Genomic DNA, 23,372 nt, shown 5'->3' on the forward strand with positions numbered 1-23,372 from the left:
AAAGGGACAACACTATAAAAGACATATTAACAGTCATAGGATTAAAAAAACAGCATAATCAAATGTCCTTAGACAGGTTTGTCAAGTGGATAAAACGAAGAACGCGAGCAGCTGCTCCTGGGTCATCCGCTAAAATGGCATCCAGAGTACATGGCAGGCCAAGATCAACGCGCAATGTATTAAAATTTGGACAGGACGTACCGTCAACAGTTGCCCACATGGGCAGAACGGCGCCGGCGCAGCCGTCAGCAGATGGCGATTGCTGAACCGGCAGTGTCCAATTCGTAACCGGGCCAAAACGACCTCCTCCCGCCGAGAAGGGCGTGAAGAGGTCGTCCAAGCCGTGGGAAGAGGTTTCGAGGCCCGAAGCTTGTTGTCCGTAAGTGCAGCCCAATCGGCATGCCACAGCGATAAAATGCGCTGACAAATGACCCTGCTACAATCTGATGAAGGGACACAACAAGAAGCTGTCCGAGGCTGGAGGACCGCAGCCTTGGTCGCGGCATCTGCAGCTTCGTTCCCAGGTTCGCATTCACCTTGACCTCAGCTCGCTCCCAAAGAAGGTACCCCAGCTTCGGTATACCGCTCCCGTTTTGTCGAACTTCGTTCGAAGCTCATTAATATGATCTTCATTTATACAGATGTCTCTAAGACCAATGACGGTGTCGGGTGTTCTTTTATTGTCGGGGCACACAGTTTCAAATACCGGCTCCATGGCCATTGTTCGGTCATCACAGCTGAACTATTTGCCCTCTATCAGGCTGTTCTTTACATTCGCCGCCGCCGACATTCTGCTTATGCCATCTGCTCTGATTCCCTGAGCGCCATCCAGAGCCTCAGTGATCCGTCTCCGGTTCACCGTTTCGCCCACCGGATCCAACGCTCTCTTCAGCAGCTGGCTGACGACGGTTCTCCGGTTACTTTTATGTGGGTTCCTCGCCATGTCGGAACATATATTGTGTTCGAACATTATGAATTACCTCAAAGAGTATGGTCTATTAACACATGGACAACACAGATTGAGAAAACACATGTCTTGTGAAACACAACTATATTTCGAAATTTCCAGAAGCCTTTTGACACCGTACCTCAGTAGCGACTTGTAATTAAATTGAGTGCTTATGCAATATCGTCTCAGTTATGCGACTAGATTCATGATTTCCTATCAAAGAGATCACAATTCGTAGTAATTGACGAAAATTCATCGAGTAAAAGTGATTTCTGGTGTTCGCCAAGCTAGTGTTATAGGCCCTCTGCTGTTCCTTATCGTTATAAACGATTTAGGAGACAATCTGAGCAGCCGTCTTCGGTTGTTTGCAGATGACACTGTCTTTTATCGTCTAGTAAAGCCATCAGAAGATCAAAACAAACAGAAAAACGATATAGAAATTGTATACGTATGGTGCGAAAATCGGCAGTTGACCCTAAATAATGAATAGTGTAAGGTCATCCACATGAGTGCTTAAAGGAATCCGTTAAAGTCCGGTTACACGGCGGACAGTCCAATCTAAAGGCCGTGTATTCAACTAAATATTTGGGAATTACAATTACGAACAACTTAAACTGGAAGGAACACACAGAAAATATCGTGGGGAAGGCGGACCAAAGACTACGTTTTATTGGCGGAAAGCTTAGAAGTTACAACAGGCATACTAAATAGATTGCCTACACTACGCTTTTCCGTCCTCTTTTCGAATACCGCTGGACGGTGTGTGATCATTACCAGATAGGGTTAACGGAATACTTCGAGAAATTTCAAAGAAGGGCAGCACGTTTTGTACTATCGAGAAATAGGGGAGAGAGTGTCACGGACACGATACAAGGTTTGGGGTGGACATCGCTAAAACAAAGGCGTTTTTAGTTGATGTGGAATCTTCTCACGAAATTTCAATCACCAGCTTTCTCCTCTGAATAAGAAGATATTCTGTTGACGCCGACCTATATAGGGTGAAACGATCGTCATAATAAAATAAGGGAAATCAGAGCTCACACAGAAAGATACAGGTGTTGGTCTTTTCCGCGTGCTGTTCGAGAGTGGAATAGGAGAGAATTATTGTGAAAGTGGTGTAAGAGGTCCATGATTAAGGAATTTGTTGCTAGCGCACTCGAGCAGATGTAATTTCGATGTATTGCTCACGCGCTGCCTGCGATATGTAAGCTACTGTATAAGAGAATCTCAGACCAGAGAGCACTGTTGTCAGCAGTAGGAACAGTGTGGCAGTAGGAGTTACGGTTGTAGCGAGCAGTCTGGTGTATGGAGTTGGCTGGGCCGGTCGTGGGGAACGATGGCGGTGCCTGAGCGATGTAGTATAAGGCGAAAGCAGCCTCGCGCATGTGTACTATTGTTATATCAAGTCCCATGTAAATGTTTTTGAAAAATCTCTCAATAATATTCTTTCTTATAAAAATTAAACTTTTGACAGTCATTCATCTCAATTTAAAGAATTTACTAATTTCTCCAATCTATGGTCATCCCGCTTATTGTAAAGAAAAATCAGTAGTTTTATTTGAGACATGACAAATCTATCGGCCAGCATTGCACAGGGTCTGTGCCAGAAAAATTTCTTATAGGAGCAGATATATACGCGTTATCCGGCGACTTCATTGAAGTAAGATTTTTCAATTTATTCAGAATGAATTTTCAGGGCCATGACGCAGCACTGCTGACGTCCAAAATTTACCAGTTTAAATTCAGAGTCAATTATTGAAAAGTTATAAGTGAGCAACAATTTTATTGAGAGACTAGTCACATTGTATTATTGGTAGGTTACGGAATTTATCTGTTGGTAGGTTATGCTGAATGTGAATGATATATATAATTAATTTTTTCTGTTGGGAGGTTACAGTGGTTCGATGAACCTCTGCCATTCTCTTGAAGTGTGTTTTGCAGAGTATCCATGTAAATACAGAAAAGATTACAAGTGTTTTTGATTGCTCTGGTTTTTTTCTTTCGAGAAAGGTAAATCAATGAATCAATGAATTTGCATTAAACTTTGCTTGACAAATGTAATTAAAAGCAGTACCGCATTCGAAATGTTAACTGCGGGTTTTGGCAAATCTACTGCGAGTAACACAAGAGTCTATGAGTGGTATAAACGTTTCAAACAGGGCCGAGGAAACGTTGAAGAAGACGCCCGCCCTGCACGCATTAGTTTATCGATTACTCACGACAATATGGAAGAAGTAAAAAAAAAATAAATAAATAAATAAATAAAATAAAAAAAACGTAGTCCTGGAAAATCGCCCATTCACCATCAGACCGTAGTTGAAAATGTCGGTTTATCCTTTGGCGCTTGCTAAGCTATTTTTTCGGATGTTTTGGACGCGAAACGCGTAGCAGCAAAGTTTGTCCGAAATCCTTGAATTCTACCAAAAGCGACGTCTCGTACAACGATCCAGAGCTTCTAAAGAAAGTTATGACAGGTGACGAAACATGGGTACACGTGAATGACGTCGAAACCAAGGCCCCATCTTCCCATGGAAACTGTCTGAAGGGCCAAAACATAAAAATAAATTGACAAGTTCGATCACAGGCAACGGTTCTCACTGGTTTATTCGATTATAATGGAATAGTGCATCACGAGTTCTGTCTTATTGTCCTACAGTCAGTAAGGCGTACTACCAGGGAGTTACGTGCCGTTTGCTTAAGCAGTCCGAAGAAAACGACCAGAATTGTGGAAAACCCATTAGTGGAAATTGCATCACGATGGTGCTCTCGCTCGCACCTCAATGCTTCTTCATGATTTTTTTGGTAAAAAACAAAACCGTTACGTTCCCTCAGCAACCGTATTCGCTGGAACATGTCCCCCTGCGACTTCTTTCTATTCCCGAGGCTGAAGAGAAACGTGAAAGGACGTCGTTTTGGCACTGACGAGATAAAAACAGAATCGCTGAAGGAGCTGAACACTATAACGAAAAGTGAGTTCCAAAGATAGGAAACAGCGCTGGAACAAGTGTATTACAGGGCGTCCGAAAAGACTTTCCCTGATTACATAAATTGATAACTCAGGCTAGAAGTAAGATACAAATATGAAACTTGTGTCGAATTGTCTTCAACTATCAAAGTTTTTTTTCCGTTTTAGGTTCGCAGTACGTAAGTAGTGGATGAGGTGCAGTGCCCAAGGAGGCATGTTAACCAGTCAGGAGAAGGCACAGTGTGTCCTGTGGTACCATGAGACACGATCACCAACCACAGTGCAGAGACACTTCCAGACAACATTTGGAAGGAATCCACCTGATGTCAAGAGCATTAAAGCCTGGTATGAGAAGTTCAAGAACACAGGATCGGTTGCTGACCTTCCGAGGTCTGGTCGACCAAGAACCTCAGCAGACAGGGTGGAAGCTGTAAGGAAGTCTTTTCTGCGAAGTCCGAAAAAATCGGTGCGCAGGGACTCACGTGAATCACAGATGCCAAAAAGCTCACTGCATGACATTTTACACAAACATTTATTGTTTCGTGCATACAAAGTGCAAATCGTTCAGGCCTTGTTGTCCAACGACAGTACACGTCGATATGACTTCGCGGTCGAAATGCTATCACGTATTGAGGACGATGATGGTTATCTCAGACGAATTGCCTTTTCGACGAAGCAACCTTTTTCGTCAGTGAAGTTGTGAATTGCCATAATGTGCACATCTGGGGTTGACAACCCCCTGGCGAGGTCATGGAGTGCACCAGAGGCAGTCCAAAGGTGAATGTTTGGTGCGCGCTATTGCATGACCGAATTATCGGGCCATTCTTCTTCGCTGAGGCTACAATCACATCTGCAGTGTATCTGGACATGTTGCAACTGTATGCTGTTCCTCAGCTGCTTCAGTATCACCCCGATGTCTTGTTTCAGCAAGACGGTGCACCGCCTCATTGTGGTTTGGACGTCCGTGCCTATCTGGATATGGGCGATGGATTGGTCGTGATGGGCCAACGGTTTGGCCTCTACGCTCTCCTGACGTAACCCCATTAGACTTATTTTTATGGGGTTATGTCAAGGACGAGGTCTGCCGAACACGTGTACCAGATCTTGAAACCCTGTGGCAACGGATAACCACAGTCGTTGAATCGATCCCTCCAGTGATGTTGGCTAAAGTGTGGACGGAAATTGAATATCGCCTACGTGCTACCAAGGGTGCTCATGTGGAAGTTTACTGATGTGTGAAAAAAACTTCGACAGTTTGTAAACAATTAGACACCAGTTTCATATTTGTATCTTACTTCTAGCCTGAGTTATCAATTTATGTAATCAGGGAAAGACTTTTCGGACACCCTGTATATCTGAGGGGTATTACTTTGAAGGCGACAAAACAGTAAATTTTCCGAGTAAATCGGAGAATTTCCATGCCAATTCTACCCCCCCCCCCCTCCCCCCTACACTGTTGGACATATACGTCAAAGAATCAAATGCGACTACCCGTCAGGCAAATTACGCATGACAACAACAAAATTTGTGTAAAGTCCCCTCTCCAAGTGCTTTTGAAACGAGTATTGTGCCGACAATAAAATCTGGCGTTGAAATCAGAGAATATGTGTTGCAAAAATAATCAGTTTATCGCGTAGATCGGAGAATGTACGCGTCAAATACCGTCTCCATAGGGTTTCTAAACGGTGGAACGTGACATACATACAGAGTATCTTGACAATACGAACGAGCGCAAAATAAGAGCGAAACTCGCAAATCTACCAGAAGCTTTTAGAGGTACCGTATCGACTGTAACAACATACACAGTCCTGGAGCTCGTAATAGCAAGAATAACAAGAAATCTGAAATCAAGAGAGCACATGCAGCCTCAGATATACTGGGGCACGACGTGTAACTGGTTCCAGACAAGCTATGTCATACACTGTCATTGGAGCACAAAATTCAAGAGAGTGAAATTGCTGTCCTGAAGAATAAATAAAGATTCCTTAAGAGAAAGAAAAATTCCCGTAACTTTTTGAACACACTTAGTACAGGTTCGCCATGACAGGTGATAGACTCCTCATAGGCATGTTGCAAGTGAGCTGCTTCTGTGTTGGCAGCGCTGTGTAGCGCTTTGCATTGGATCTTTGACTGCGCTTTTTTTGTAAGAGATTCTGTGGCCGGTTGGACACGTTGGAAGTTAATCGCCAGTACTGTTAGGAAGTTGGAAGTTCGTCGCCAGCAGTACTGTCGGGCAGTTGGAGGTGAACAGCCAGCAATGATGGATGTTAAATGGAGGAAGTTAGCATTGATGGAGGGTAGAGGTCTGAAGTGTTAGCGTAGGCTAACGACCTGGAAGTATCCGACTTGGAGACTGAAAATTATTCATGATTATATATCTGTGTACTGGATGTCACTGACGATTTATATTCGTGTTTGAACTGGGTGTCACATTATTAAGGTAAAAAATATATTATTTGGTTTGCAACAAAATCTTTCCTTTGCTAACCACATGCCTATTAGTAGTTAGTGGCTTTAGTAGTTAGAATCTTTTATTTAGCTGGCAGTATTGACGCTCGCTGTATTGCAGTAGTTCGCGAAATGAAGATTTTTGTGAGGTAGGTGCTTAATGAAATGTATAGGTTATTGTCAGGACTGCTTCTTATTCAGGACCATTCTGTTGTATTAATTATTTGAAGTCAGGTTGTAAATTTTTTTTTTTTTGGGGGGGGGGGGGGGGGGCAGTCAGATTCCGTTGCGCTAGAATATTGTGGGTCAGTGTTGACATGATAAGAAAAAGGAAAGAGAAAGTAGCCTCAGTGCGTTCAGTTCTACTCAGCTGTTTCAGATTCCAATAATGTATGCGTTTCATCTTCTCAGTCATTCAGCAATTTAAGTACAGACACACTCATTTAAATAGAGAAGTTTCAGTGTTCTAAAATAGTGATAATAATAATAATAGTAGTAGTAGTATGGAACAGTGAGAAACTCTGATACGTGGCACAACTGGAAATATCTGCCATGCACTTGACAATGGTACGTATAGTGTAGGTGTAAATATAGAAGAGCAACAATTTTATGTGGTCGATTCGCAGAGGGAAATGCATCTCTCACATATAATTGAAGAGTCAGTTTCTTGAGTAACGCCATCACGGAAGCGGACTATTCAGTGCTAGGTGCGAGCACGACCTGCCCTGTCTAGAACAACAGATAGGCCAGGCGGTATCTATGTGTTCACAGGCGACCGTCTGGCCAACAGATTGTGTGGCGCAGTAGCTACTCGGCACCGGAGCTGGAAGCAACCATCTTCCGTGCGTCAGCCTCGGGGCAACATAGCTACAGTTGCGGGAATCCAACCTTCACACTATCAAACCTGTTTCCTGAGGGAATATCTTGACTGCAGGTGTCAGATAGCATCCTCGTGTTTTTCGAAGACTGTTTGGCGCTCAGGCTTGTGGCAAACAGAAACGTGGAATATCAAGACCGACGCATCTTCTCATGCGCAACAGGTAAGCTTATATCTACATCTATAGGGTGTCCCAGGAGGACGGGTCAGTATTCAGGGTTATGTCGGGAACGATAATTTGAGGGAAAAAATCTCCCTATTCCGAATAGTTTTCGAGACAGAACACATGTAATGTACACTATGTGATCAAAAGTATCCGGACATCTGGCTGAAAATGACTGTCAAGTTCGTGGCGCCCTCCATCGGTAATGCTGGAATTCAGTACGGTGTTGGCCCACGCTTAGCCTTGATAACAGCTTCCACTCTTACAGACATACGTTCAACCAGGTGCTGGAAGATTTCTTGCGGAATGGCAGCCCATTCTTCACGGAGTGCTGAATTGAGGAGAGGTATCAATGTCGGTCGGTGAGGCCTGGCACGAAGTCGGCGTTTCAAAACATCCCAAAGGTATTCTGTAGGATTCAGGTCAGAACTCTGTGCAGGCCAGTCCATTACAGGGATCTTATTGTCGGTAACCACATCGCCACAGGCCGTGCATTATGAACAAGTGCTCGATCGTGTTGAAAGATACAATTGCCATCCTCGAATTGCTCTTCAACAGTGGGAAGCAAGAAGGTGCTTAAAACATCAATGTAAGCCTGTACTGTGATAGTGGCACGCAAAACAACAAGTGGTGCAAGCCTCCTCCATGAAAAACACAACCACACCGTAACACCACAGCCTTCGAATTTTGCTCTTGGCACTACGCACGCTGGAATTCACCGGGCATTCGCCATACACACACTCTGCCATTGGATCGCCACATTGTGTATCGTGATACGTCACTCCAGACAACGTTTTTGCACTGTTCGATCGTCCAATGTTTACGAAGCTTATACCAAGGGAGGCGTCGTTCGGCATTTATCGGCGTGATGTGTGGCTTATGAGTCGTTCGACCATGAAATCCAGTTTTCTCATCTCCCACCTAACTGTCATAGTGCTTGCAGTGGATCCTGATGCAGTTTGGAATTCCTGTGTGATGGTCTGGATAGATGTCTGCCTATTACGGCGCTCTTCAACTGTCGGCGCTCTCTGTCAGTCAACAGACGAGGTCGGCCTTTGTGCTGTATGTGTCCCTTCATGTTTCCAGTTCACTATCACATCGGAAAAAGGGGGCCTAGGGATGTTTAGGAGTGTGGAAATCTCGCGTACAGACGTATGACACCCAGTCACCTGACCACGTTCGAAGTCCGTGAGTTCCGCGGAGGGTCCCATTCTGCTCTCTCACGATGTCTAATGACTACTGAGGTCGCTGGTAGGGAGTACCTGGCAGTAGGTGGCAGCACAATGCACCTAATACAAAAAATGTATCTTTTTAGAGGTGTCCCGATACTTTTGATCACATAATGTACATTGTTATTTATTTTCTGGATTATTCAGTACATTGTCAGGTTTACACATATATATGTGTACAACAGTTAACAAACCTTAAACATGCGTTTTACAAAGTATCAACTGAAAAATAACACCTTGACTTCTAAACATTCTCGTTTACGTCACATTAAAGGTGTTGTAAAATTCGCAATAAATGTCCGAATATCCCATCATTAACTTTGACGCATTTGTGCCCTCTTGGGAGAGACCATGTTGTGTTGGATGTCTGAGTGCCTCTCCACCCTCCCTAATAAAATGGTTCAAATGGCTCGCCGGCCGCGGTGGCCGAGCGGTTCTAAGCGTTTCAGTCCGGAACCGCGCGACTGCTACGGTCGCAGGTTCGAATCCTGCCTCGGGCATGGATGTGTGTGATGTGCTTAGGTTAGTTAGGTTTAAGTAGTTCTAAGTTCTAGGGGACTGATGACCTCAGATGTTAAGTCCCATAGTGCTCAGAGCCATTTGAACAACCATTCAAATGACTCTGAGCACTATGGGACTTAACATCCATGCCCGAGGCAGGATTCGAACCTGCGACCGTAGCGGTCACGCGGTTCCAGACTGAAGCGCCTAGAACCGCTCGGCCACACTGGCCGGCGCCCTCCCTAATAAAGACAGCATCGTGCGTGATGCGGCCAAGCAGTTCATCTAGTTTATTCATCTTTCGTTTGTATACCTCAGACTTCATCTAAACCCATAAACAAAAATCTAATGGCGTAAGGTCTGGTGATCTCAGTGGCTAATTAAATATATTACCACGACCAATTTAGCGATTAGGATGAATGCTGTTTAGATAGTCCCTCACACGTCTGACAAAATGTGAAAGAACTCCGTCATGCTGGAAATACATAGCAAGCCAAAGGAACGTCCTCAAAGTGCTCAACCAACGAATTGTTCTAAAAAAATTCAAATAATTTCGTTCGCTCTTTTAAAATGACCGTACCTACCAACATGTTACCGATCATGCCGCACGGTCTCACAAAATACCGAACATGCAGGACGGAACAACCAGAAAAAACACAAGATTAAATAAACCAAAAGCTGAATTAGCACGTCTCACGATTGATCGAAAAACGAAACTTGAAATTGGTTTCCACTGTAACGTGTGGATTTTCCTGGGACCATCAGTTACTACACGTGTTGTTCATTCCGTTCACTGTAGAATAATACACTGAAGCGCCAAAGATACTGGTACACCTGCCTAATATCGTGTACGGCCCAGCAAGCACGCAGAAGTGCACAACACGACGTGGCATGGCCTACCTGAAGTAGTGGTGGAGGGAACTGACCATGAATTCTGCAGGGCTGTCCATAAATCCGTAAGAGTGCGAGGGGGTGGAGATCTCTTCCGAACAGCACGTTGCAAGGCATCCCAGATATGCTCACTAATATTCATGTCTGGTGAGTTTGGCGGACAGCGGAAGTGTTTAAACTCAGTAGAGTGTTCCTGAAGCCACTCTGTAGCAATTCTGGACGTGTGGGGTATCGCATTGTCCTGCTGGAATTGCCCAAGTCCATCGCAATGCACAATGGACATGAATGGATGAAGGATGTTTACGTGCGTGTCATCTGTCATTGTCGTATCTAGACGTGTCAGGGAGTCCCATACCACTCCAACTGCACGCACCCCACACCATTACAGAGCCTCCACCAGCTTGAACAGTCCCCTTCTGACGTGCGGCGTCCATGGATTCGTCAGGTTTCCTCCATACCCGTACACGTCCATCCGCTCGATACAGTTTGAAACAAGACTCGTCCGACCAGGCAACATGTTTCCAGGCATCAACAGTCCATTGTCGGTATTAACGGGCCCAGGCGAAGTGTAAAGCTTTGCGTCGTGCAGTCATCAACGCTACACGAATGGACCTTCGGCTCCGAAAGACCATACTGATGCTGTTTCGTTGAATGGTTCGCAAGCTGGGACTTCATCTACATCTACATCTATACTCCGCAAGCCACCCAACGGTGTGTGGCGGAGGGCACTTTACGTGCCACTGTCATTACCTCCCTTTCCTGTTCCAGTCGCGTATGGTTCGCGGGAAGAATGACTGTCTGAAAGCCTCCGTGCGCGCTCTAATCTCTCTAATTTTACATTCGTGATCTCCTCGGGAGGTATAAGTAGGGGGAAGCAATATATTCGATACCTCATCCAGAAACGCACCCTCTCGAAACCTGGCGAGCAAGCTACACCGCGATGCAGAGCGCCTCTCTTGCAGAGTCTGCCACTTGAGTTTGTTAAACATCTCCGTAACGCTATCACGGTTACCAAATAACCCTGTGACGAAACGCGCCGCTCTTCTTTGGATCTTCTCTATCTCCTCCGTCAACCCGATCTGGTACGGATCCCACACTGATGAGCAATACTCAAGTATAGGTCGAACGAGTGTTTTGTAAGCCACCTCCTTTGTTGATGGACTACATTTTCTAAGGACTCTCCCAATGAATCTCAACCTGGTACCCGCCTTACCAACAATTAATTTTATATGATCATTCCACTTCAAATCGTTCCGCACGCATACTCCCAGATATTTTACAGAAGTAACTGCTACCAGTGTTTGTTACGCTATCATATAATCATACAATAAAGGATCCTTCTTTCTATGTATTCGCAATACATTACATTTGTCTATGTTAAGGGTCAGTTTCCACTCCCTGCACCAAGTGCCTGTCCGCTGCAGATCTTCCTGCATTTCGCTACAATTTTCTAATGCTAGCACTGAAATCTGCAGCAGTTTGCGGAAGGGTTGCAATTCTGTCACGTTGAACGATTCTCTTCAGTCGTCGTTGGTCCCGTTCTTGTAGGATCTTTTTCCGGCGGCGGTGATGTGGAAGATTTGATGTTTTACCGGATTCCTGATATTCACGGTACACTCGTGAAGTGGTCGTACGAGAAAATCCCCACTTCATCGCTACGTCGGAGATGCTCTGTTCCATCGCCCGTGCACGGACTATAACACCACGCTCAAACTCACTTAAATCTTGGTAACCTGCCATTTTGGCAGGCGCCACACACTTGTTGTCTTATATAGGCGCTGCCGACCGCAGCGTCGTATTCTGCCTGTTTACGTCCCTCTGTATTTGAATACGCATCTCTATACCAGTTTCTCTGGCGCTTCAGTATATATCAAGTAAAAATTGATAATACACAGGAATTTAGAACAAGCAAGGGTCTATTACAAGACTGCCCCATATCACCAACATTATTTAAAATCTATAGACACATTAGTCATAAGGCGTGCTCCCGTAAACGCAATGGGACGGAGTTTATTTACATCTATTAACATTTTCTGATGATGAAGTAGTTATAGCACAAGACAGGGAGGATGCACGTTATACAGGGTGTTACAAAAAGGTACGGCCAAACTTTCAGGAAAGATTCCTCACACACAAATAAAGAAAAGATGTTATGTGGACATGTGTCCGGAAACGCTTAATTTCCATGTTAGAGCTCATTTTAGTTTCGTTCTTCCACCTACGCTCAGTGCAGCACGTTATCATGATTTCATACGGGATACTCTACCTGTGCTGCTAGAACATGTGCCTTTACAACTGCGACACAACATGTGGTTCATGCACGATGGAGCACCTGCACATTTCAGTCGAAGTGTTCGTACGCTTCTCAACAACGGATTCGGTGACCGATGGATTGGTAGAGGCGGACCAATTCCGTGGCCTCCACGCTCTCCTGACCTCAACCCTCTTGACTCTCATTTATGGGGGCATTTGAAAGCTCTTGTCTACGCAACCCCGGTACGAAATGTAGAGACTCTTCGTGCTCGTATTGTGGACGGCTGTGATACAATACGCCATTCTCCAGGGCTGCATCAGCGCATCAGGGATTCCATGCGACGGAGGGTGGATGCATGTATCCTCGCTAACGGAGGACATTTTGAACGTTTCCTGTAACAAAGTGTTTGAAGTCACGCTGGTACGTTCTGTTGCTGTGTGTTTACATTCCATGATAAATGTGATTTGAAGAGAAGTAATAAAATGAGCTCTAACATGGAAAGTAAGCGTTTCCGGACACATGTCCACATAACATATTTTCTTTCTTTGTCTGTGAGGAATGTTTCCTGAAAGTTTGGCCGTACCTTTTTGTAACACCCTGTATATGTAACCAATTAGGAATGGAATACAGAAACTGGGGAGCGAAGATTAATTATCTGAAAACAGAATACGACACTAATGATCCAGCTGACTTATACATAGAGGAAAAGAGAATTAAGAAGGTCAATACTTTCTGAGATTTTAGAACCGGTTTTAGAGACAGAGGGAAAATCAGAGGCAGAAATTAATAAAAGAATTAGCAGTAGAAGGAAGATCAAATGGTTCAAATGGCTCTAAGCACTATGGGAGTTAGCATCTGAGGTCATCAGTCCCCTAGACTGAGAACTACTTGAACCTAACTAACCTAAGGACATCACACACATCCATGCCCGAGGCAGGATTGGAACTTGCGAACGCAGCAGCAGCGCGGTTCCGGACTGAAGCGCCTAGAACCGCTCGGCCACAGCGGCCGGCGAAGGAAGATCGTTGGGATGCTCAACTCAGTCTTATGGAGCAGAAATATATACATACATATATATATATATATATATATATATATATATATATATATATATATATATATATATACACTCCTGGAAATTGAAATAAGAACACCGTGAATTCATTGTCCCAGGAAGGGGAAACTTTATTGACACATTCCTGGGGTCAGATACATCACATGATCACACTGACAGAACCACAGGCACATAGACACAGGCAACAGAGCATGCACAATGTCGGCACTAGTACAGTGTATATCCACCTTTCGCAGCAATGCCGGCTGCTATTCTCCCATGGAGACGATCGTAGAGATGCTGGATGAAGTCCTGTGGAACGGCTTGCCATGCCATTTCCACCTGGCGCCTCAGTTGGACCAGCGTTCGTGCTGTACGTGCAGACCGCGTGAGACGACGCTTCATCCAGTCCCAAACATGCTCAATGGGGGACAGATCCGGAGATCTTGCTGGCCAGGGTAGTTGACTTACACCTTCTAGAGCACGTTGGGTGGCACGGGATACATGCGGACGTGCATTGTCCTGTTGGAACAGCAAGTTCCCTTGCCGGTCTAGGAATGGTAGAACGATGGGTTCGATGACGGTTTGGATGTACCGTGCACTATTCAGTGTCCCCTCGACGATCACCAGTGGTGTACGGCCAGTGTAGGAGATCGCTCCCCACACCATGATGCCGGGTGTTGGCCCTGTGTGCCTCGGTCGTATGCAGTACTTACTGTGGCGCTCACCTGCACGGCGCCAAACACGCATACGACCATCATTGGCACCAAGGCAGAAGCGACTCTCATCGCTGAAGACGACACGTCTCCATTCGTCCCTCCATTCACGCCTGTCGCGACACCACAGGAGGCGGGCTGCACGATGTTGGGGCGTGAGCGGAAGACGGCCTAACGGTGTGCGGGACCGTAGCCCAGCTTCATGGAGACGGTTGCGAATGGTCCTCGCCGATACCCCAGGAGCAACAGTGTCCCTAATTTGCTGGGAAGTGGCGGTGCGATCCCCTACGGCACTGCGTAGGATCCTACGGTCTTGGCGTGCATCCGTGCGTCGCTGCGGTCTGGTCCCAGGTCGACGGGCACGTGCACCTTCCGCCGACCACTGGCCACAACATCGATGTACTGTGGCGACCTCATGCCTCACGTGTTGAGCAATTCGGCGGTACGTCCACGCGGCCTCCCGCATGCCCACCATACGTCCTCGCTCAAAGTCCGTCAACTGCACATACGGTTCACGTCCACGATGTCGCGGCATGCTACCAGTGTTAACGACTGCGATGGAGCTCCGTATGCCACGGCAAACTGGCTGACACTGGCGGCGGCGGTGCACAAATGCTGCGCAGCTAGCGCCATTCGACGGCCAACACCGCGGTTCCTGGTGTGTCCGCTGTGCCGTGCGTGTGATCATTGCTTGTACAGCCTTCTGGCAGTGTCCGGAGCAAGTATGGTGGGTCTGACACACCGGTGTCAATGTGTTCTTTTTTCCATTTCCAGGAGTGTATATATATGTATATGTATAAATCGATTGTAGAGAGCATAGTTACGTATGTAGTGGAGGCACGGACTACTAACATGTAAGAAAGCATCCTATCTGATCACCTACATCCATTCATGTCCATTGTGTATTCCAGTCATCATCATCGTCATCATCATCATCATTTAAGACTGATTATGCCTTTCAGCGTTCAGTCTGGAGCATAGCCCCCCTTATACAGTTCCTCCATGATCCCCTATTCAGTGCTAACATTGGTGCCTCTTCTGATGTTAAACCTATTACTTCAAAATCATTCTTAACCGAATCCAGGTACCTTCTCCTCGGTCTGCCCCGACTCCTCCTACCCTCTACTGCTGAATCCATGAGTCTCTTGGGCAACCTTGCTTCTCCCATGCGTGTAACATGACCCCACCATCTAAGCCTGTTCGCCCTGACTGCTACATCTATAGAGTTAATTCCCAGTTTTTCTTTGATTTCCTCATTGTGGACACCCTCCTGCCATTGTTCCCATCTACTAGTACCTGCAATCATCCTAGCTACTTTCATATCCTAACCTCAACCTTGTTGATAAGGTAACCTGAATCCACCCAGCTTTCGCTCCCATACAACAAAGTTGGTCGAAAGATTGAACGGTGCACAGATAACTTAGTCTTGGTACTGACTTCCTTCTTGCAGAAGAGAGTAGATCGTAGCTGAGCGCTCACTGCATTAGCTTTGCTACACCTCGCTTCCAGTTCTTTCACTATGTTGCCATCCTGTCAGAATATGCATCCTAAGTACTTGAAACCGTCCACCTGTTCTAACTTTGTTCCTCCTATTTGGCACTCAATCCGTTTATATTTCTTTCCCACTGACATTACTTTCGTTTTGGAGATGCTAATCTTCATACCATAGTCCTTACATTTCTGATCTACCTCTGAAATATTACTTTGCAAACTTTCAATCGAATCTGCCATCACAACTAAGTCATCCGCATATGCAAGACTGCTTATTTTGTGTTCACATATCTTAATCTCACCCAGCCAGTCTATTGTTTTCAACATATGATCCATAAATAATATGAACAACAGTGGAGACAGGTTGCAGCCTTGTCTTACCCCTGAAACTACTCTGAACCATGAACTCAATTTACCGTCAACTCTAACTGCTGCCTGACTATCCATGTAAAGACCTTTAATTGCTTGCAAAAGTAATCAGATGTGTATTCCAGTGGCTTGGGCAATTCCAACAGGACAATGCGCCACTCGGCACGAGGAGAACTGCTACAAAGGAACACTCCTCTGAGTTTCAATACTTCCGCTGGCCACCAAACTCCCCAGACATGGACATTATTGAGTGTAGCTGGGATGCCTTGTGACGTGCTATTCAGAAGAGACCTCCGCCCCCTCGTACTCTTACGGATTTATGGTCAGCCCCGCAGGATTCATGGTGTCAACTCGCTCCAGCAGTACTTCAGACATTAGTCGAGTCTATGCCACGTCACGTTGCGGGACTTCTGCGTGCTCGCGGGGGCCCACACTATATTAGACAGGAACAGCAGTTTTGGCTCTTCAGTGTTTGTTATCTTCATATATTTCTTGTATTATTTTAATTAATAATAATAAGTATTGTAGAATATTACACCAGTGTTGTATGTGTTTCACTCATAATAATTTTTTTTGTAAATCTTAAAAATTGTGATCGACAGTTCTATCAGTCTGACAAGAATAAAACGTTAAACAGGTTGGGTAGTAAGATACATACGTGCGCGTCTCTAGCCTAAAAACATCAGATGCGTTCCATCTCGGAAACCAATGGATTAGAGTATATGGCCATATGTAGTTCTACGCTTGAAGTTAGCGTTCCTGTTTTATCCCTAAATACTGACCATGTCCTCTGGAGCATCCCATATACTCTGCAAACCACCTTACGTTGCATGGCGGAGGGTACCTGTGGCACAACTAACTTTTGCCACTTCCGTGTTCCTGTCGTGAATAGTCGATGGGAAGAGGGACTGTCTATCAACTCCCGTACGAGATCTCATTCGTCTTGTTTGCTCGGCGTTGTCGTTTCGGGAGATGTATATGGCGGAAGTAATATGCTGCCCGACTGTTCTTCGAACATACTCCACGAAATTTCAACAGTAAACCTCTATGTAATACACAACGCTTCTCTTGCAGGGCCTGCCACTAGAATTTGTTGACCATCCCCTGGAACGCTGTCGCACCGACTAAGTTTAATCCAGTGAGGAAATGTGCCGTTCTTCGTTGCATCTCCTCCGTCTCTTGTGTTAGTCCTACTTTGTAGGAGTCCCTGACTGACGAACAGTACTCAAGAAGCGGTCGAACAAGAGTTGTGCAAGCCACTACTTTTGTGGATGAATTGCATTTCCTTAAGAGTCTCCCAATGAATCTCAGTGTGGGACCTGCTTTTCCTGACGTTGACTTATGTGGTTATTCCATTTTAGCTCGCTCCTGATAGTCATTGTCATTGTCATTAGTTATTGTTCGCGTGAAGGTTACTTAATGAATGTTAAAACAACGATGAAGTAGCTATATTTCTTTGGTTTATTGATTTTATTTTTTTGTTGTAATCGAAATTAAGTTGTACAGAACATATTGCATCTAAATTACTATTTTGTGTGTCCATCTCGTGCCTTTTTAAGGATTTGAACTATATCTGTCATTGACTGGACAAGTTTTACACATGTACCAAGTTAAATTTCAAGGTACCAGACGTGAACAATTGTATTAGTTTTTTAGACATAATCGCCCACAAATTCTAAATACGATTCATCTTCGGAAAATTTGGGGGCCACCGTAACTGCTCAATACCCAGATCTGCGCAACCTGGGCAACCTTGGCAAGCTGACTGCTAGCATTGTGTTATTGGAAATTGAATGGCCCAAGGTTCTCAGCAGTGAAATGATCCCTTTCAGCATTCAAGGATATCACGGTATTTAATCCTGTAATTGAACCTATGTAAATCTTAATTCTTCCCTCTCCTTTAGAACACATTACTCACCACAGCTTTACACTTTCGCTGAACTTCTTCGTTTCCACAACACAATCTTTCTTAAATTCCTCTCCTGGATTAGGGTTGTCAGTTATCCCGTATATCCCGGGAAATCCCTTATTTTGGCTTTTTTTTTATCAGATCCCATGTCCCATATTGTTTCGAATGCAACCCCTATTTTTCTAACTTTTTCAATAGTAGTTAAAACAATTTATTTCACCTGACACGCTACGGCTTCCCCTAGAATCTCCGGTCCTTCGGCGAGCAAGTAAACAAGTAAATTTAGCATATGCCAAAATTCAGGAGTAAGTAAAAAACATGTATTTTTCTGTTTTCTCCATAAAAATTCTACCCCGAAATACAGGCCTCCAAAGATGGCACTGCGAAAGCCATTTTAAAGATGCGAATTTCGGAAAAAATTTTAAATGCCGTATCTCTGTAACAGTTCTAGTTATTTTGTTAGAGTTTTTTATTGAACCCCCTCCAGTACACCTCTTGCAGTATGCCGATGACACCGCATTCCTTGCCTTTGCTCCTACCCTCCAACAGTCCCAACGCCTCCTCCAGAATCACCTTGACCTTTTTGCCGCATGGTGTAACCAATGACTCCTGAAAATCAATCCTTCTGAGACCCAGGCAATCATCGTAGGTTGTACCACTCGCTCCTTCCGGCTCCTGGATTTCTCCCTTACTGTCTGCGCCCATCCTGTCCGCCTCTCCCCCACCCTCACCTACCTTGGCCTCACCATTGACCGTCACCTCACCTGGATCCCTCATCTCCACTCCACCCAATCCAAAGCTCACAACTGCCTCCGACTCCTCAAACTCCTCTCTGGCCAGACATGGGGGTTGAACCCTCTACCATCCTCCACACCTCCACACCTATAAATCCTTAGTCCACCCCATCCTCTGTTATGCCAGTGCCGCCTGGATATCCGCCCCCCCCCCCCCCCCCCCCGTAATTCTATAAGTCCCTCCAGATCCTTGAGTGCCATGCACTCCACCTCACCTTCCATATATGCCTCCTGCCCCCCATGCAGATTCTCTACGAACTGATTCCTTTCCCCCATCTGCTCCTATTCCTCGAACATACGTGCATACCCAACACCTCCCGCCACCTTGATCCCCCTCACCCCCTGGTTGCTCCTCTCCTCTCCCGTCCCCACCCCCTGCCACGCCTTCTCTGTTGTGTCCCCCCTACCCTCCATCTCTACACTCTTCATCTCCTTTCCCAAGTTGGCTTCCATCAACTCCCCCTCCCAGATGATGCGCTCTCTCCCTCCATTTATCCCTCCTATCTACTCTGATCCTCACCCCCTCCTTTTCTCTGTCCTTTCCCTGGGCTCCCTCTTCCCAACTTCCATCCTGTTTTCTCCCCACCTAACGTCTCCCTACCTCCCTTCTCCCTCCCCAGAGTCCTTTTGTATTCCCCTGCTCTGCCTTTACCCATTCCCTGTCGCGTCTGCCCAGCACCCCCATCCCCCCTTTTATGGGTCCTCGTCCTCCATCGGCTCCTTCCCCCCCTCCCCCTTCGTTTTTCCTCTCCTTCCCCCCCCTTTTCTTTCCCATCATCTGCCCGTCTGCCCTTGGCTGTGGTATGTCCTATTTGTGCCAACTTTTGAGTGCAGTGTTCAAGTGAATGTTCAGTGTTGTTCATCTTTCCAGAGTGTTGCAGACAGAACTCACGCTGTCGCTGGGTGTGAATTTTATATCTCTTGCGAACAGAAACCAGACTGTCGCCGTGTTTTTCAATTGTCTGCCTATTATTTTACCTGTCTGCTCATATGTATTTTATTAGCATCATCAACCCTTTTTTCTATGTTTTAAGTTCCACGATTTTCCGCCATGTTACCCTTTAAGTCTCCGATTTTATCGCCTGTTTTTATTATTTATTATCTTCATCTTTTTAAAACAAATTCTGTAGGCTAAAGAGCGGCATACTAAGCTGCTGCCAGCCCGCCCCCTTCGGGGGGGATTCGAAACTCAATAAAGAAAAAAAAATTATTGGAAAGATAATTGCTTTATGGTTACATTGGTATCCTCCGTTTGGACATATCTGTCAAGGTTCTTTTACCGTCATATACGAGGGTTGGAACTTGTTCTACATCTACATCTACATGGTTACTCTGCAATTGACACTTAAGTGCCTGACAAAGGGTTCATCGAACCATTTTCATACTACTTCTCTACCATTCTACTCTCGTATGGCGCGTGGGAAAAAGGAACACCTAAAAGTTTCCGTTCGACCTCTGATTCCTCTTATTTTATTATGATGACCATTTCCCCCTACGTAGGTGGGTGTCAACAAAATATTTTCCCATTCAGAAGAGAAAGTTAGTGATTGAAATTTTGTAAATAGATCTCGCCGCAAAGAAAACCGCCTATGTTTCAGTGACTGCCACCCCAACTCGCATATCATATCAGCGACTCTCTCACCACTATTGCGCGATAACCCGAAACGAGCTGCCCTTCTTTGCACTTTTGCGATGTCCTCCGTCAATCCTACCTGGTAAGAATCACACACCGCGCAGCAATATTCCAGCAGAGGTCGGACAAGTGTAATGTAGGCTGTCTCTTTAGTGGGTTTGTCGCATCTTCTAAGTGTTCTGACAACAAAGCGCAGTCTTTGTTTCGCCTTCCCCACAATATTATCTACACTCCTGGAAATTGAAATAAGAACACCGTGAATTGATTGTCCCAGGAAGGGGAAACTTTATTGACACATTCCTGGGGTCAGATACATCACATGATCACACTGACAGAACCACAGGCACATAGACACAGGCAACAGAGCATGCACAATGTCGGCACTAGTACAGTGTATATCCACCTTTCGCAGCAATGCAGGCTGCTATTCTCCCATGGAGACGATCGTAGAGATGCTGGATGTAGTCCTGTGGAACGGCTTGCCATGCCATTTCCACCTGGCGCCTCAGTTGGACCAGCGTTCGTGCTGGACGTGCAGACCGCGTGAGACGACGCTTCATCCAGTCCCAAACATGCCCAATGGGGGATAGATCCGGAGATCTTGCTGGCCAGGGTAGTTGACTTACACCTTCTAGAGCACGTTGGGTGGCACGGGATACATGCGGACGTGCATTGTCCTGTTGGAACAGCAAGTTCCCTTGCCGGTCTAGGAATGGTAGAACGATGGGTTCGATGACGGTTTGGATGTACCGTGCACTATTCAGTGTCCCCTCGACGATCACCAGTGGTGTACGGCCAGTGTAGGAGATCGCTCCCCACACCATGATGCCGGGTGTTGGCCCTGTGTGCCTCGGTCGTATGCAGTCCTGATTGTGGCGCTCACCTGCACGGCGCCAAACACGCATACGACCATCATTGGCACCAAGGCAGAAGCGACTCTCATCGCTGAAGACGACACGTCTCCATTCGTCCCTCCATTCACGCCTGTCGCGACACCACTGGAGGCGGGCTGCACGATGTTGGGGCGTGAGTGGAAGACGGCCTAACGGTGTGCGGAACCGTAGCCCAGCTTCATGGAGACGGTTGCGAATGGTCCTCGCCGATACTCCAGGAGCAACAGTGTCCCTAATTTGCTGGGAAGTGGCGGTGCGGTCCCCTACGGCACTGCGTAGGATCCTACGGTCTTGGCGTGCATCCGTGCGTCGCTGCGGTCCGGTCCCAGGTCGACGGGCACGTGCACCTTCCGCCGACCACTGGCGACAACATCGATGTACTGTGGAGACCTCACTCCCCACGTGTTGAGCAATTCGGCGGTACGTCCACCCGGCCTCCCGCATGCCCACTGTACGCCCTCGCTCAAAGTCCGTCAACTGCACATACGGTTCACGTCCACGCTGTCGCGGCATGCTACCAGTGTTAAAGGCTGCGATGGAGCTCCGTATGCCACGGCAAACTGGCTGATACTGACGGCGGCGGTGCACAAATGCTGCGCAGCTAGCGCCATTCGACGGCCAACACCGCGGTTCCTGGTGCGTCCGCTGTGCCGTGCGTGTGATCATTGCTTGTACAGCCCTCTCGCAGTGTCCGGAGCAAGTATGGTGGGTCTGACACACCGGTGTCAATGTGTTCTTTTTTCCATTTCCAGGAGTGTAGTTGCAACTATTTATTCACAACCGATACAAAGGGGTTACATGTTTGCACCTGTTACTGTTCTTCAGAGTAGTCACCAGCGTTGTGTAGAACCCGTTGCCTGCGATGTGGAAGGCGTAGTATACCGTCAGCAGAGCCTGTTCTGTTGATGGTGTGAATGGAGCGATCTGCTGCCCGTCGAATCTCTGGAACAGTTCTGAAGCGAATGCCACGAAGTGGTTCCTTCATCTTCGGAATCAAATCAAAGTCACAAGGACTTAAGTCGTATTACTGTTCGTTTTTGGAGCATCACCAGCGACCAGCTTTGCGAAAGAAGCAGCGACACTTTTTGCGCAACGTACCCATCATTTTGCACGACAATGCTGTGGCTGCTCCGTTCGGTCGATGGGACTGGGAAGTACTGTACCAACCACCACACTCCCCGGACTTAAGTCCTAGTGACTTTGATTTGATTCCGAAGATGAAGGACGTGGCGCTCGCTTCAGAACTGTCTCAGATATTCGACAGGCAGTAGACTGCTCCATTCGCACCATCAACAGAACAGGCTCTGCTAACGGTATACTACGCCTTCCACATCGCTGGCAACGGGTTCTACACAATGCTGGTGACTACTTTGAAGGACAGTAACAGGTGCAAACATGTAACCCTTTTGTATCGCTTGTGAATAAATAGTTGCCACTATTTAACTTCCAACCCTCATATGATTGAAACTTCCTGGCAGATTAAAACTGTGTGCCCGACCGAGACTCGAACTCGGGACCTTTGCCTTTCGCGGGCAAGTGCTCTACCAACTGAGCTACCGAAGCACGACTCACGGCCGGTACCCACAGCTTTACTTCTGCCAGTATCTCGTCTCCTACCTTCCAAACTTTACAGAAGCTCTCCCGCGAACCTTGCAGAACTAGCACTCCTGAAAGAAAGGATGTAGCGGAGACATGGCTTAGCCACAGCCTGGGGGATGTTTCCAGAATGAGATTTTCACTCTGCAGCGGAGTGTGCGCTGATATGAAACTTCCTGGCAGATTAAAACTGTGTGCCCGACCGAGACTCGAACTCGGGACCTTTGCCTTTCGCGGGCAAGTGCTCTACGAGGTAGGAGACGAGATATTGGCAGAAGTAAAGCTGTGGGTACCGGCCGTGAGTCGTGCTTCGGTAGCTCAGTTGGTAGAGCACTTGCCCGTGAAAGGCAAAGGTCCCGAGTTCGAGTCTCGGTCGGGCACACAGTTTTAATCTGCCGGGAAGTTTCATATCAGCGCACACTCCGCTGCAGAGTGAAAATCTCATCCTCATATGATTGTTAAGTATGGAGCTAATGCATTAGCATACCCTGAAAGGAACCTAATTGGTATACAGTCTGGACCGGAAGACTTGCTTCTAAGTTGCTTCACTACTCAGAGGATATTTACTTCTACGTTACTCATGTTGGCAGCTGTTCTTGATTCGAATTCTGGAATATTTACTTCGTCTTCTTTTGTGAAG

The 23,372-nt window shown here is 46.4% G+C and overlaps 1 non-coding gene across 1 annotated transcript; it reads left to right on the forward strand.

Moving 5' to 3' along the window:
• Window positions 1-23,038: 23,038 nt before the first annotated feature.
• Window positions 23,039-23,113, forward strand: Trnas-uga (transfer RNA serine (anticodon UGA)). The gene has a single exon. It is a non-coding gene; the product is annotated as a tRNA-Ser (tRNA).
• Window positions 23,114-23,372: the final 259 nt, after the last annotated feature.

This window comes from Schistocerca cancellata, chromosome 10 (genome assembly GCF_023864275.1).
Source record: "Schistocerca cancellata isolate TAMUIC-IGC-003103 chromosome 10, iqSchCanc2.1, whole genome shotgun sequence".
Classification (NCBI taxonomy): domain Eukaryota; kingdom Metazoa; phylum Arthropoda; class Insecta; order Orthoptera; family Acrididae; genus Schistocerca; species Schistocerca cancellata.